Source organism: Otolemur garnettii, unplaced genomic scaffold (assembly GCF_000181295.1).
Source record: "Otolemur garnettii isolate 467f Iridium unplaced genomic scaffold, OtoGar3 scaffold00029, whole genome shotgun sequence".
NCBI lineage: Eukaryota > Metazoa > Chordata > Mammalia > Primates > Galagidae > Otolemur > Otolemur garnettii.
This window is the reverse complement of record NW_003852424.1, coordinates 12067919-12079156: the sequence shown is the minus strand read 5'-3', so window position 1 is coordinate 12079156 and position 11238 is coordinate 12067919.

The following is an 11238-nucleotide window of genomic DNA, read 5'->3' as shown; positions in this document are numbered from 1 at the left end:
TCTCAGTGGACTCTAAAGCAAAAGCTTCTGATTGCCACTTTGTTGGTTTTAACCTGGTATACCTCAAATGAGAGAGAGCCAGAGAAGGGAGCAAGGGCAGCTCAACCTACTAGAATTTTTTTATTGTATACAGTACTACTACTGATCAATTCAAAGGCCCTTTGCCTTTTCCCTATGGGAATGCCCAGCATTAATTAAGCCTGGTTCACTTTTGCTTTACTTTGCATTTTATTGCTATGAAGATGAAAGCATTACACCTTTACACCCTTCATGTCACTTCTTTGGCATTATGGTTTGCAGCCTGAAGGGTAAATCTTGTTTACTCATGAGAACAATATATATCCTTTCCACTTAGCCAATAAGCAGGGCTGTCTTTGTAAGAAAAAAAAAATAAAGCCTTGGTATTTTCTTACTTAAATGTATCCTGTTTGATGACTGCCTTATGTTTGTATCACACCCAGTGCTCTTCAAGTACTTGGGTTCAAGAAAGGACTGTGAAAGAGATGAGAGGCCATGGATATGGCAGCTGCTCTTGGGAGAACTAAGTGGTGAGAGCCAGCAGGGAAGACAGTTATCTGCCGGGATTGTTTTCTTCCCTTGGGTTTTCGCCTGGTAATTGTCACAGCTGGAGGAACTGGGCATAATTGCGCATCCTTGTGTGGAAGCATGCTCTCATCTGTTCCATCTGTGTCGTGCAGGTGGAGAGTGAGCAGTTCCCATTGGCCGTAGCAGAAACAAACACTGTGTAGCACGTACTGTAATTTAGGTAGTGGGAGCTAGCAAGCCGCAGGTGTCCCTACAGAGACTGGCTGGTCCTGAATGGCCAAGTCATCAAAACCATCCCACCAACACCTGCTAGCCCAGCCACATCCCTCTGTCACATTCTCAAGTTTTGCCATACTGTTTATATTTCATCTGCATAAAGTATCCGCCAGAAATATAGTAGGCTTGTTCAGTAACATCTCTTTGAAGGTAGCTTTATTGAAATGTTGAGTTCCAGAGCAGGCTGTAAAAGGAGCCAAGGATGCAGACAGCTGGTTCCTGTGTTCCCTCTGCCATCCAGACTGACTTGCTAGGGAATATAAGGAATGTGAAGTGAGATGCTGAGCCTTCCCCAAAACTGTTCAGCTAATTTCAGCATCTTCAAAGTGACCAGCTAAATTTAGTCTTATTCAGCATTCAACCCACGTTTTGACCACCTGCTATGAGTCAGGGTAGATACCATGTCAAGATGCTAAGAGTGAGGAGAGAAGGAAACAAAGAGATCATTATAATTCAGTGTGGTAAAAGCTCTAATAGTGTGTCTCTGGGGACAGTGGAGGGAGATGAAGAGATGGAGAAGGATGGGTGTAGTGGGAAAGGAAGGAATGCTGGCATTGGATAAACAGGAGTATATTGTGTAACTTAGGGTTGAAAACATTTCAGGGAGATTCCCAGCACGTGCACAGGCACAGAAACTTGAAGGGGTCTGTCAAGGTTGTAGAATGGTAAATAAGCTAATATAGCTATAGCAAGAGCTTGGGTGGAGGAGGCCAAACAGACTGAGGGGATATCAGGAAAAGAGGTTTTGTGTACGGTGCTAGGGTTTTGTTCAGTAGAAGGCATAATATTTTCCAAAGGTAACTTTCAGCTATCTGGAAGATGACTTGAGATGGAAGGGGATTGAGACTTGAAGGAGGGAGGCTGGATGGGTCAATAATGATCATCCAAAGGAGAATGGGAGGGCTTGAATGCTGTCAGTGGGCCTCTTGAAGTAAGTAATTGTTCATTTCATATTTAATGATCTAATACTTTGTAGATCATGATGAATATAGGATCCCAAAGTTTGATGATTCTAATCATGTATTAGCAATACAGATGCTTCTTGACTTACGATGGGGTTATGTCCTGTCTGAATTAATCCATCATAAATTGAAAATATCTGATTATGGGTTTATCCAGATACAACCCCGTCATAAGGAATGTACTGAATGCAGATCACTTTTGTACTGTCATAAAGTGAAAAAAATTGTAAGTTGAACTGTCTTTAAGTTGGAGACTGTCTGTAATTGTGTTCTTGTAATGTACTACTCATTGGCCCAGGAGAAGTTTTGTTTGTGGGGTAAGCTAATCTTTCCTTGTAGAAACATTTTACCTGCAGTTATTTTCTTTGAATTAGATTGCTTGACAGAGGAGAAAGAGCATGCGGAGTGTGAAGTCACTCAGGCTTCTAGCCTTTCTGAGACTTAATTTGCATTTCCCTACACTTTTTTTTTTTTTTTTGAGATGGAGCCTCAAGCTATCCCCCTGGGTAGAGTGCCATGGCATTACAGCTCACAGCAACCTCCAACTCCTGGGCTCAAGCGAGTCTCCTGCCTCTGCCTCCCAAGTAGCTGGGACTACAGGCGCCTGCCACAGTGCCTGGCCATTTTTTGGTTGCAGCCATCATTGTTGTTTGATGGCCCCGGGCTGGGGATTCGAACCCACCACCTTAGGTGTATGTGGCTGGCGCCTTAGCTGCTTGAGCCACAGGTGCTGAGCCCATTTCCCTATACTTTAGTCACGCATTCCTTTGGCCCTATCCTATATCTTTTCATCACCACTAACTGCCCACCTCTGAAGTCTCAATTTCGTATATCCCCTTTGACCACTTTCTTGCAGGCTTTCATCTTACGGTCCTTACTACCCCCACCACACAGGATCTTAGACTCCCTGAAGTCTCTAGGCCCTTACCGAGCCTGAATTAGTTAGGATAAGGTTAAACTGCTATAACCAAAACACCCCGAATACAATGGCTTAAGCCCCCCCTCAGGTCACAGCACAAGACAGACATTCAGAGTGATTGATTCTGCCACTCACAGCATTCAAAGACCTGAGTGTCTTCCATCTTGTTTCTTGGTTGTACCCTGTGGCATTGTCCTGGATTGAGCTGAGGGGAGGGTGAAAGAGTGTGGAGGAGGCTCTGCCCGGTTGCAGAGCTCCTGTCTGCTAGTAGCAGGCATCACTTCCACTCACATTCTGTTGGGAGGTCCTCATCATATAGCCACACAAAAAGCCAGGGTGCCTGGGAAATGAAGTTTGCCTGGCCAGCTGTGTGCCAGGTACACTTATATTCAGAAGAAGGGAAAATGGGATTTGGTAGACGGCTAGCCATCACTGGGACATGAGCATCTTCACTAGCTGTCACCCCCTCTCATGTCCTCTTCTTCCCTTATTCAGCCTAGGTTGCATGGTCTAACACTATAATTGCTCTCTTACAATTACCCTTAACCTCCTTGTTGCTCTGCCTCCTCCATGGTAATTTAGAAAAATCTCAACTCTGAGCAGCTCCTGTGGCTCAGTGGGTAGGGCCCTGGCCCCATATACCTAGGGTGGCGGGTTCAAACCCGGCCCTGGCCAAACTGCAACAAAAAATAATTGGGTGTTGTGGTGGGCACCTGTATTCCCAGCTACTCAGGAGGCTGAGGCAAGAGAATCGCCTGAGCCCAGGAGTTGGAGGTTGCTGTGAGCTGTGACGCCACGGCACTCTACCGAGGGCAATAAAGTGAGATTCTGTCTCTTAAAAAAATATATATATAGAAAAATCTCAACTCTTTACATGTCTTATGTCTGTATGTCTGAACAGCTGAAAATAAGTGCAGAAAAACCTGTCTGTCCTTAAATTCATGATCCCAGACTAAAATGTGCACTCAAGACTGCTGAGCAATCCTGACATTCTTCCCTTATCTGTTTACTTCCCTAGTCCCTTAAATTGCTGTTTTACACATTTCCCTCCCTCTTCAAAACCCCTTCTCTGATTTCTCAGCTGGTCATCTTGCCACCTCCTTCATAGTAGATATTGAAACAATCAGGTGGGAAGTCCCTTATTTTTCCTTTTCCGTGCCAACCATGCGACTTGGATCTGTGCTTGTTCTCTGCCTTCCCTCTTGTTGCAGTGAATGAAATATCCCCACTTCTCTAAAAGACCATCTTCCTCTTCTCTACCTTTGAATCCCGTCTCCTTTTGACTTCTCAAAAGACTTTAGTGTTTGTTCCTACAATTATTCTCTCTCTGCTGTATCATCTTTCTCTTGATAGGCTATTCCTGTCAACACATCGATGTGCTTTAAAAAATCCTACTTTGGTCCCTACTTCCCTTTAGTTATTACCCATTTTTCTTGCTACCTTTCACAGCAGAACTCCTCAGAAGAGTTGTCTAAATTAAATGATTTCACTTCCCTGTGGCCCATTTTTCCTCAATACACTCCAGAGAAGTTTCTATCCTCACCACTCCTCTGAAACTGCAGTTGTCTAGATCAACCAGTGACTTTGTGCCGCCAGCACCGTGTTCACCTCTTCTGGCCTTCCTTACCTCTCAGTGTCAAGCATAGTTGATTTCTCTATATCAAGAAGCACTTGGTTCTCCTGGTTTCCAGGACAGTATGTGCTTCTGGTTTTCTTCCTGCCTTACTGATTGTTGCTTCATGGTCCCCTTTGCTGGCTTCTCCTCTGCTGTTGGAGTGCTCTAGCACTTACTCTTGGAGCTGGGCCTCTTTTTCTCCATATAGCCTTTCTTTAGTTGATTTCTTTTTCTTTTCTTTTCTTTCTTTCTTTCTTTTTTTTTTTTTTTTTTTGAGACAGAGTCTCACTTCGTTGCCCTTGGTAGAGTGCCGTGTCATCATAGCTCACAGCAGCCTCAAGCTCTTGGGCTTAAGCCTCAGTATCCCAAGTCGCTGGGACTACAGGTGCTCGCCACAGTGCCTGGCTATGTTTTTAGAGATGAGGTCTCGCTCTGGCTCAGGCTGGTCTCGAATTCATGAGCTCAGGCAATTCACCTGCCTTGGCCTCCCGGAGTGCTAGGATTACAGGTGCAAGCCACCATGCCCGGCTCTGTCGCTGGTTGATTTTGTCCATTCCCATAGTTTGAAATTCTAGCTTATATATTCATTCCTTTCAGAGTTATAACTCTGGCCTGGCCCCTTTCTTGAGCTACACAGTTATATATCCCAAGATTTACATGACATCTTCATTTGGATATCTAATAGGGATTTTAAACTAGCATGTCCAAAAAAAACACTGATTCTTACCCTCACCTCCAACCTATTTTTCCTTCAATATTTTCCTATCTACCCATTTATTTTAGCCAAAAACTTAGGAATTATTCTTCCTTTTTCTTTTTTACATCCCCCTTCCATTTTGCCCACCTGCCACACATCTGATTTCACTTTAATGATGTGCCCTGAGTGAGCTAAACAGTCATGATAGTCCTGTAGTCCTTCGTAGTGACTAGAACAGGATGCAGAACTGGTCTGCTTAAGAGGTCAGTTTGGGAATGTAATGTGTCTTTAATTTCAGGTCAGTGGTACAATGAAGTAAAGATTTCTGGGGAATATGTCTCTTTCCAGAATGTCTGTGAGGAAATACATAGCCCACATTTCTATCCAACACCCTACAGCCATACTCAGAATCAGCCTTTGTGTGAAGTTGACCTTCTGGATGGCAGAATGGAGAGGAGGAAAGCCTGGCTCACAGATAACACGGCTGGTTGACGGGAGCACATGACCGCAAAACCCACACCACATCTGGATTTCCAGTTCTAGGAGATGATACATTTTCTTATTGTTTAAGCCATTTTGAATTAGGTTTTCTGGCTTTTGCAATTGAAAGCAAATGAGTAGATGTGAGGAGAAAGACAGGTTACCTGTGGAAAGATTCATGAAATTCCTGCTGTCTGTGTACCTTAGATTCAGTTTTGGTTTCTATGAGGACCAGTTATGCTGAGATTCCTATTCTTGGATTTCTGTGAGATTCCTGGTTCTCTCAAAGCCCTCATGACCATACCAGAGCTGGCCTGGGTGTTTTTTGTACCTTAAAGAATTTAACCAAAATGGGAGATGATAAAGCACTCTGTCCTTTGAGTACTTGGCCCATATTAAGTTCTCAGTCTCTTTGTGTTTGTTTGTATTAATTTTGTTCCTAAAAGTTTTAAGGCAGCTCTCAGTAAATTGCAGTGGACTTCAAGAATTTTCAGAGAAACAAGTTCTTTAGAACCAAAATTTTAAGAAAAGCAGAGACAGACTTCAGGGGAATTGGTCTTTTGGGATCCAGATTCTTCCCTGAAGTGAACGAGGGGGTTTGGTAAGTTCCCACCTACTGGGCACAATGTAGGGGTATATGGCATACTTCCTGGGTGAAGGACTCAACTGCAAGTTGGACTTCACTTTACAAATGCAAAAAATGTGACTTAATTGTATGTATCTGCATATGAATCCAAAAATAAATAAATAAAATACACATGATTTAAAAAATGGCTTGGTGCCCATAGCTAAGTGGTTAGGGCACTGGCCACATACACCAAGGCAGGCAGGTTCGAATCCAGCCTGGCCCTGCTAAACAACAGTGACAACTGCAACAACAACAACAACCACCACCACAGAAATAGCCGGGCATTGTGGCAGGCGCCTATAGTCCCATCTACTTGGGAGGCTGAGACAAGAGAATTGCTTAAGCCCAAGAGTTTGAGGTTGCTGTGAGCTGTGACACTACAGCACTCTACCCAGGGCGACATAGTGAGACTTTGTTTCAAAAACAAAACAAAACAAAACAAAACACTTCCCTGAACCTTTTCTCTCATTCCTACTTGGCAGGGAGCTGGTATGTCCACAATCAGTGCCAAGTTGCTCTGGATCTTCCAGGGAAAATTGTCATTTAAATATAGTAAAACCTCTTTCACTTGGAGCCCTTGTGGAGGAGCACAGTATAAATGAGTGAAAAGCCTAAATTAGATAATTTTTAAAAGAATAGTAGCTTCATTATTTTCAAGTACACAGAGTAACTTAAACTCAGTCATGAAGCGTTCCTTTGTAGAAGCCCGTAGGGACTTTCCTTAATGAGTAGTTTATAATTATTGGTAATCAGCATAACGGCTCTCTGCAATGCGTGCTTTGAAAGCTATTGAGCATATTAAGTGTTTTTGATGTTCCAGGGGGCAATTTTATTCACAATATTAATCTGCTCAGAATATACCCTTTATAGCTATAACCCTCTGCTGTCTAAAAATAATAAAGTCTGAAGGCTTTCTCTATTGGACATTTGATTACCAGTGTAGAAGGCCGAGAAAAGCTTAGTACGACTCAGATTCTTGTCTGTGTGAGGCCTGACATAAACCCTGGCTTGCTTACCTACTGACTGTATAGCCCTGGGCTTGGTAAAAAGAATTTTAGTGAGTCTCAGTTTCTCCTCTGTAAAGTGGGGATACTACTTCACAGGAATGATGTGAATACTAAATGAGTGTGAAAGCTCTTCATACAGTAAGTATTTTATAAATGCTAGCTGCCTCTTCCCTCTCCATAGATCTCTTGGCCTATGTGGGAGGCTCTCTTGCCTCTTTAGCTGCCTCTCCCAGCTCTGGTTGTACCTATTTATTCCCTGGTGACCAAGCGACATAGCTTGTCCCTTCTCCAGGCCCAACCCTTGCCCACCCTCAGAAGACTGTGGCATCTGAGGTGGTAACTTTCTGTTGCCATAGCCTGTCATCAGCATACCTGAATCTGAGAAGAACGGAACATTGCAGACCCACTTTGCAGCCCGATGCTCTGCTAAATACCTCGTAGGAGGGTATTTACTGCATTTCATCAATTCTGAGATAACTTTTATGAAATTGCAGTATATTTTAATATTTGTGTCTTATCCCTGTCAGCCAGGCAGCAGCTGTGACATTACTGCTGTTCTCACCCGTGAGTGTGCAGATTGGGTATGCTCTTCTCATTGCCACCATTTCTATTGAGTAATGTGCATTGTTGATACCACACATGCTCACTATAAGTGCTTTTTAAGATGTCTTCAAAAAGATTATACTATGATTTGGTGTTACATTGAAAGGTGATTTTGTATTCAGAAAGGCACAGGAACAGAGCAGTGGGGTTGATGTTGGTATCAGTGAATCACATATTTGCTATTAGAGGAATGAACATGAGGCCATATTTTTTACAAAGCAGCAAGGGTTTTTTGGAAGTAAGAAAAATATCCACTACTAATTGAAGTTTTGCTGTCTTACTGAGATGAATGCAACAGGATTCCTTAACGAACACTAAACAAGACAACTGAATGACCTGTCTTATCCCGTGGAATAAGTGGACGACGTCTTAATGTAGTAAGAGGCCTACTGTGACCAATTCATGCAAAGTACAGGACTGCTTATTAAGGTGTGAACTGATTTGTTAGAAACTTCCTGTTGACGATGAGTAGGAGCTGATTAACTTCCAGGGACTTATGATTTGATATAGAAAAAAATGAAACTAGTTTAAGTTGAATAGAAATGCTGATGATGGGCGGCACCTGTGGCTCAAAGAAGTAGGGCGCCAGCCCCATATGCTGGAGGTGGTGAGTTCAAACCCAGCCCCGGTTAAACTGCAAAAAAAAAAAAAAAGGAAAGAAAATGCGGATGAAACTGGATGTTTTTCAGCGTGCCCCCAGCTCTGAAAAAGACCTTAAATGTTTTCAAATAAGTATATTTTAAGGTTACTAGGATTTGTCTTAATCAGGTTATGGTATGATATACACAGGGAATGACTGTCACGAAGGAGGAAGTGTGTTGTACTCATGGGTCCCTAAAAATAGGAGGTACAACATGTCACATAGGGTGATGGAGAGTGCCGGGTGAGTGAGGAGGCAGAGGGAGGCAGGGGAAAATGTGGGCAGGAGCCTTTATTGTGGTTTCTGCAGAAAGGAATGGGTGAGGCAGGGTGGTTAGGGATTGGCTGACTTAAATATTTTTGGTGGGCACTGGAGAATAGGGCCTGTCTCTAGTTGTGTGGTATCTGGCTCTGAGGTTACTAAGGCAGAGAGTAAGAGCCCTGTCAGAGAAGTGAGTGGGCTCTAGATCAGTTGGTTTGCACATGAAAGACTTGTTCCCAGGTATGTTATATGCTATCTCTAGGAATTGCCAAACCCTGGGAGGAACAGTCCAGGGTCAGCATGGCCCCAAGATGTCAAAGCCTCGGAAAACAAAAAGTATGGTTTATTCAGTACAAAAATAATCCCAAGTAATCAGAAAGCCTTGTCATGGTTTATTTTTTTTCTTTTTGACACCTTGTGGCCATCCTTCAAGGTGGGCCACATTGCATCGAAGTTAGTCTGTGTGACCAATAAAATATAGCAGAAGTATGATGTGTCACTTTCAAGGCTCAGGTATAAAAGACATTTCAAGGCCAGGCTTCTCCATTCTCCCTACCTCCCTTGAATTACTGAAATTAGGAAACCCAGCTGCTGTGTCACAAGCACACATAGGTAACCTGGGGAGACCTACTTGCCAAGGAACTGAGGCTTCCTGCCAATAGCTGTGTTAGTGAGACATCTTAGAATCTGATCCTCCTGCTTCAGACAAGCCCAAAGATGACTGCAACCTCCTGAGAAACCCTGAGCCAGACCACCAAGCCAAGCCACTTCCAGATTCTTGATTCTCAGAAATTGTGTGAGATAATAAATATTTATCTGAGTTTGGGGGGGTAATTTATTGTCTATCAGAATATAACTGACATGGCTTGGCGCCTGTAGCACAGTGTTTACAGCAGGCACCTATAGTCTCAGCTGCTTGGGAGGCTGAGGCAGGAGAATCGTTTAAACCCAAGAGTTTGAGGTTGCTGTGAGCTGTGATGCATGGCACTCTACTGAGGGCAAAATAGTAAGACTCCGTTTCAAAAAAAAAAAAAAAAAAACAGAATATAACTGACATGTAAGAGTAACTGGTCTTTTTTTTTTTTTTTTGAGACGGAGCTTCAAGCTATCCCCCTGGGTAGAGTGCCGTGGCATCACGCTCATAGCAACCTCCAACTCCTGGGCTCAAGCGAGTCTCCTGCCTCAGCCTCCCAAGCAGCTGGGACCACAGGCGCCCGCCACAACACCCGGCCATTTTTTGGTTGCCGCCATCATTGTTGTTTGGTGGGCCCGGGCTGGGGATTCGAACCTGCCACCTTAGGTGTATGTGGCTGGCGCCTTAGCCGCTTGAGCCACAGGCGCCGAGCCAGTAACTGGGTCTTTTTAATATGACATCTTAAATTTGAAAAATGCAGTATTCTTCTTTTATAGATAAGGGCATTGACCTTAGAGAGATTAAGTAAATTATTGAAAGTGACATTACTGGTTAATAGTGAATAATCTTTAATTGAGATTATGTTAAAATTCATTTAAATCCCTGAATTTATTTAAGTCTAAATTGGTATTTTACTGATCATCAGAAACATTAATATGGAATTCTGATTTTCTGTCTTTGTATCTGTCCCATACTTGTAGGGGGATGACCCAACAGAGGTATTTTTATTAAAGGTTGATAATATGTCCTGCATGTACTTTCTCCTCCTTAACACTAATATGTTGTGTTGTTTGTTCACTCATGTATTAAATTAAACATTGAGGATCTACTAAGTGCCAAGGACTAGGAACATAAGCATGTGTAAATCAAGCCCTAACTTTTGACTTTCTAATCTGGCAACACCTCTGAATACCTATGTCCCTCTCTTTGAAAGAAAGAGGCACCTTGCCATCTGTCTGGCTCACCTGTCCTGAAGTCAATAAAGGAGCCAGGTAACCAGTCTTTTGATTGTGGATTTAGCAAGAAAGAGCTGAATGTGGGGTTGTTTTTTGTGGAAGCCCACTTCTCATCCAAGTTATGTTTCATTAACTCCAATGCTGAAGTTCCACCTCCTGCAGGGAGCATTTGCAGTGCCCCAGGGGAGCTGTCTGTGGCTGCTGCCTGGCAGTAGCGCACATTAATTCTTAGAGCCAAAGTGGGGCTCCCAGGCCCCACTCTGGCTGCATCTGAGCACCTCTTCCTGGCCTGGCCCTGTCTGTTTTCTGAGACGGCCTTAACTACTGTTTCTCTTCTTAGAGTAGTCATTAACTTTCCAGGATTCTATTAGAAGAGACTGTCTCTTAATTTTTGTTTTTTTTTTGAGACAGAGTCTCACTTTGTCACCCTCAGTAGAGTGTTATGGCATCATAGCTCACAGCAACCTCCAATTCTCTTGCCTCAGCTTCCCAAGTAGCTGAGACTATGGGTGCCCACCACAACATCTGGCTTTTTTTTTTTTTTTTTTTTTTAGAGATGGGGGTCTCATTCTTGCTCAGGCTGGCCTGGAACCTGTCAGCTCAGGGCAATCCACCCATCTCGGCCTTCCAGAGTGTTAGGATTAGAGGCATGAGCCACCGAGCCTGGCCTCTTAATTTTGGTTGTTAGAAAAATGAGGAAGGGCCTCTGTGTGTGTGTAAATATAATTTCCATTA